Source organism: Oryza brachyantha, chromosome 2, assembly GCF_000231095.2.
Source record: "Oryza brachyantha chromosome 2, ObraRS2, whole genome shotgun sequence".
Taxonomy (NCBI): domain Eukaryota; kingdom Viridiplantae; phylum Streptophyta; class Magnoliopsida; order Poales; family Poaceae; genus Oryza; species Oryza brachyantha.
In genome coordinates, this window is record NC_023164.2 from 6,870,868 (window position 1) to 6,877,212 (window position 6,345).

Sequence of the window (6,345 nt, forward strand, 5' to 3'; positions counted from 1 at the left end):
TGCTGCAGCAGCATCCAACAACCTTCCAACATGCATTGCACCCGGTTTGATTTGATCTCCATGGCAGGGCATCAACCTTGTATAAATCTGTGTTTCTCTCTCTCTCTCTCTCTATTTTTTTTTAAAAAAAGACAGACAAAGCTCCATCTAAAAAAGCTCTATTTCTAACCAGATTCATGATTCAAAATAGACTTTTTGGAGGAAAAATAGTAGTTAGCTCAGTTGGTATCCTATGAAAATATTCCTGCAAACTACCTGAGATGGAATCCTGAACCAACTTTGTTGCTCAGATGGATTTCTGGTATCTACTTCTTAATCCAAACTAAGCTAGCTCCACCAAACTATTCATTTCATCGGTTAAAAAAGAACTCATAGAACCATAGCAATATTTTGTCTTCTATCACGTCTGTCCCAGAATACAAACATTTCTCGTTTAGCAGAAGTTAACGTTAAAAATAAAAAAAAAATTTGTCCTTTAATAAATAAGGAATGGGTGGGGATATTGGTAGTGGAGGATAAAATAGAAAGAATTTTCAATGAGAAGTGATTGATAGGACAAATAATACTATGAATAATGCTATAAATACTTATAAATGCTTATATTTTGAAACATGTGCTTTACATCTTTTTATATCAAGTTTCCGTGCCACTTGTAATGGGTGGGATACCCTATCTTTTCGTTTATGCTTATTTTTTATAAGTCAAAAATTAAATTTTACTTTAAATTTAGAGTTGGTTTGGGGTTTTTTCATCGAACATTCTCACTTAGGTTTTTAAGATCGCTAAGCATATGTATATAAAAGTTTTATTCACAAATTATTTTTCGCTTGTAAATATGTTCTTCAGCTTTTTTCATTAAAAAAACCAAACAATTACCCCTCTTTTCAGGTTAACCCTACCCCGCAATTCAATCTCGCTGAACACATCCATCTAAATCGTCATATTGCCAAGAGAGTACCACAGTACCACACAATCAGTTATTCTTTGTTATCATTTCTGTCAAATAAATGCGGCTATCTTTATTCTTGAGTACGGAGGCTTCTTCATATCTACATGATATTCTAAGTAATACAAATATTCCTACTAAGGCCCTGTTTATTTTAGCTTATAACTATTGTAATTTGAATCATAGGAATAACTTAAACAAGAATTTTTTTTAATGTGTCCCTTAATGATTTTGAGACGTCCATTACTTTGGATCAACGGATTTGATTTTTCTTATACTACGTCCGGTAGTATGTGTAGTAGAAATTTTATAAGGGTAAAATTGAATATAAAATATATAACATTACAATAAATTTGTGTGTAGTATATCATATTAAAATATATGATTTGATGAATATATCTTATGAAAATTTTTAAATAAAATATTTAATATACTTATGAAAATACATATTTACTTATTTAGATTTAAATTTTGCTACACTACCATTGGAATGGTAGTAAAGGTACCATAATAATACCAATAAGACAAAACAACTAAATTATTGCGATAATTTATTATGACTAGAGTAATAACCTGGTAAGCTTATGTGAGTGTTTTATTCAGATTATTAAATAGCTAAAGACATATTACCCTAGTATACTTCGAAGTAATTGCCTATCTTTGCATATAGTAATCTAACCTGATAATCTATATTACAGTAATCCACTTAATCTAAAGTGAGAACAAACCGCATCTAAAATAGATTTAAGTTATTAAAGAAGTCCATGATACTACAATGTCATGTGCTTTAACTCCACTTAAGGCTATATATATATATATAAATACTAACTAAACATCAGCTAGGATTGGGTCTAGCATATATTCGTACGGATCGGCAGAGAATTTTTCTGCAGGTCAACTACCCCGGTACGGATTATTCGAGTAGTTTTTTTCAGACAAAGATAAACAAGATACTGCCAGTACTACTACTCTACTAGTAGTACAACATGTGCATGTGGTTGATTAAATCGAGTCTGAGGTGGTGTTTAGTTTGCAAAAAAAAATTTGCAAAAATATCATATCAAGTTTTTGGTACATATTTAAAGTATTAAACGTATTCTAATTACAAAACAAATTTTAGATTCTGGTTGGAAACTGCGAGACGAATTTTTTGAGCTTAATTAATCCGTCATTAGCACATGTTAGTTACTGTAGCACTTATGCCTAATCATGGACTAATTAAACTTAAAATATTCGTCTCAAGATTTCTTCCGTAACTGTGTAATTAGTTTTTTTATTTATATTTAATGCTTTATTTAGATAATCAAAGATTTGATGTGATGTTTTTAAAAAAAAAATTTAGGAAGTAAACAAGGCCCAAGTAGACTCACAGTTGGATTTCATTTCACGTTTGGCAATACAACTGGACGCTCATTCACGTTCGGTTGATTGAACTCAACCTAGCATGTGGTCAGTCGATCTCACGCTCTCATTAGTTTTCGTCCGGTTTAATGAAGCTTAAAGATAAGATTCTAGGATTTGGAGCTTGCACAGTTAATGACTGGTAATTTTCTGTTCAAGAACATTATCCAATTCTTTTATAACATTGTTTTATAGGAAAAGTGTATAAATTTCAAATGCTATTAGGTTTGTCCAACTGAATACTATGTCCATTCAAAAATATAGCATTTTAGATTTTGTTTTTAGCATAGACTAAGTACATGTAGGATTTTCTTAAGTCACTTCAATGATTAATTTTTAAATTTTAAATTGATTATATTCTCAATCAAAACATCTTATTGACTCTAAAGTCACTGTGATGATTGAAATGATGAGAATCAGCATAGAAACATTTATATTATGGTAAAAGTCTAACGTTCAGAAATATTTATTTATTTTTTACGGCTTCTTCAGATCATAAGAATTTTAGAGAAAACGTTTTAATTCCTTCCAACCGAAGAGGACGTTAGAACGGAGGAGGTGGTATATGGTTTCAAATTAGAATTTTGCTAATTGAAATAATTTGGCTCCTAAGATTGTGCACATTCATCTAAAAAAATCAAACGACCCGGGGCACTACAATCTGCCACGTACGCTGCCACCTGGCACTGCTAGTGAATCCACGTGGCAGAGGAGATCCGTATGCCGGCTGATCTGAGCCGTACGTATCGCGGGACTCCGTCAGACCGTGTGTGGCCAGGGATCTGGCTTCTGTCAGCGGCAGTACACCGGTGCAGTGTACGACAAGCGGCTGCCAATAATACTAACAAAATTAGTAGTCCTTTAAATCACAGGAATAAAAAAAATAGAGAAATAGAAAAAACATATGATTCTGACAGGAATATAAGGGTAAAACAGACGATTGCAAAACACAGAAAAAATGTAGTAATAGCCGTTTGATTGGAGCAGAGATAAAGACTCAAATGATTTTTTTCCATGAGGTTCTGCCTCTTGTTAAATTTCCTCCAAAACTTATATGGGAAGAGGCATTTCACAGAAGTTTCATAGGGTTTATTCCTTTGAAATCAAAGGGTTTTATAGGAAAAATTTCTATAGGAATGAAATTCTCTTAAATTCCTATAAACTCATTTGAATCAAAGTGGGGCTTAGACGGTGGAAGCAAGAGAGATGTTTCAGTTGGTGAAATTAGGGATGAGAATGGTAATTTTTATTTTACTTTTATGAAAACAGCCTTAGCATATATGATGGGATTTTCCATGCATGTCTTAGTATAAATGAAGGAGGCTAGCTCTCATGCTCGATTGAGCTAGTTTTTAAGCATGCTTTAATACGAATACATTAAATACATACGTGAGAGAAAGAGACTCAAGAAAAATATTGAAACTAGCCTCGCAGTGAACCTATTATAAATGTTACTACATCTGTCTCATAATAACTTTATTTTTCATTTTTCCGTGTCTAACGTTTGACCATTTGTCTTATTTAAAAAACTTAAAAGAATTAGTCACGCATAAAACACTATTCATATTTGATCATATAGTAATAATAAAAATATTAATCGCAAAAAAATTCAAATAAGATGAGAGTTAAAAACATTGTATCAAAAAACTGGAAAATAAAGTTATTATAGGATGAAGGTAGTAGTTTTAATATAAATTTATAGCTAGCAGCCAACGGCTAACCTATTGTTAACAGAGGGTAGCAGCCAACGGCTAACCTATAGTTAACAGAGGGTAACATTGTCTCGGCAGTGGTTATGCCAACACGCCATGCAATGATCGCAACCCAAGGACATATAATTCTTCAAAACACTAATCATGTGCTGATAGGAAGAAACACTATGCTCCCATGTGAGAACACTGTTCAGGATGTCACTAAAGCAACCAGTTTTCTTTTCCTCCTTCTTCTTCTTCTTTCTTTTTTTTTTCTAAATTTTTCTAACATAACGGCGACGTACATGCTGCACTGTGCCCTACAGTGGTTGGGGGTTTAATTAATATTCTCTCTTGATAATCACCAAATCTTCTTGGGTTGGCTGTAGTACCGGTGTACGTACGGACACACGGCTAATTTCTCGTACGGTATCGTAAGCGCTTACGTGTAATATGGTTGTAGTAGTACTGCTTATCTACTTGGCTATTTGCACTTTTTGATCCGTATCTTTGAAAATTGCGATTTTTTCCCCATTGCCTTTGTGTACTACGAATGCAAATGATTATTATTTGTCGTTTTCAGAGAAAAAACAAACGAGATATTTATAAATACAAAATAATTTGAAAATATAATATATGTATTCTTAGCGATCTAAAAGCTAACGTTGAAAAATAAAATTAAGTAAAAAGACTCTAAAATCAACTTTAAATTTGAGGTTGAAAATTTAAACTGATATTCAGATGTAGTTTATTTTAGGCAAAATTTGCTACAGGACATCAAAAAACACGTAATTAGCCGGTGAACACTGTAAGATGAATTTGCTGCAGACCACCACAAAAATGTGTTAATTAGCTACCGGGCACTCCGGCCATTTTTTTATTATTTTCGGAGTCAAAATTTTAAAAATGACGAGATTGCCTTTGGTGGCCAACTTGTTATGCGCCCTAATCACCGTTGGGTCGCCACCGTCGCCGCCTGCTCACTCACAGCGTAGGCTAGGGTTCAGGTGTGGTGCGGCGCCGAGACCAACTGGGTCTGGTTCGACTGGACCAAGTCGACATAACGGGTTGGCCATCGAGGACAATCTCGTTATTTTTAGAATTTTTGACTTTAAAAATAATAAAAAATTGGCCGGAGTGCCCTATAGCTAATTACCATATTTTTGTAGTGCCCTGCAGCAAATTCGCGATCTTACGGTATCCACCGGCTAATTATGCGGTTTTTCGATGCTTTGTAGCAAATTTTGTCTTTATTTTATAACAAATGGTGAGAAAACTGGAGTCCTATTGAGAGCGCTGACTCTAGGATTGGCTCCCCTATCTTTTTTTTTATGTGGATTCTAAGGGTCTGTTTGGGAGCACTCTAACTCTAGAAAATCAATTCCAGTACCAGCAAATCTAGGATTCGCAACTCTAGGATTAACAAATCCAGGATCCCGAGTACATGTTTGGTAAATTCGTGTATCCAACTCTAGGAGAAGGAGAGCTTGGTGAGATATGAATTTTTTGCCCTTTTACTGTAGCGAGTACTTGTATTAGAGGGATCACGAAGATTGGGAAGATCCATTCTGCCCTTTTACTGTACCGACACAACGGAAGGTGCGGCGGTGCCGTAGGGTTTGGTGGTTAGGGAGGGAGGCGGGTATTGTTCACGATAAACACCTCGTGAACAATAATGGGTGACATTAGTGGGTAATTTCCCCTCAACTCCATGTTTAAGTTGATAAGATTGGTTTTTGGAGCACCCCTGGAGGAGCTCTAGGAAAAACATGGAGTTGGCCTCCAACTCCAGGATTTTTTCGGATTCAGAGTTTCTGTAGTTGGACGTGTTTGGCAGGAAAAGGTTGGAGCAGAGTTAAAAATATTGGAGTAGAGCTCTACCAAACATGCCCTAAATTTTGGGAATTTGTAATTCTCTATAGCGAAATCGTTGGAGCCGTTTCTTCAGAAAAAAACCCAAAAAAAAAACAAGATTGAATGTTGTATAAGATTCTGTTGGCCATACTATGGCAAAAAGGATCGGATTCTCCAACTCTAAAAGTAATAATAATTCTTTGAGATTTGAGAATAATCTCGGAAGAAAATTTTATTCTCTTCCGAACAAAGAATTGGGCAAGTAAACACAGGGAAATGAATATAGTATATCTTAAACAAATTATTTCACTACAAAATTATTGAATGTTTGATGCTCCAAATATAGGAGGAATATTTGCATGGACATATCTAGTAGAACTACATGCAAAATGTCAATGAATAGACATAGAATATTCCACAGATTTCCACTGAAAGAAACAGGGCTTCAGGATT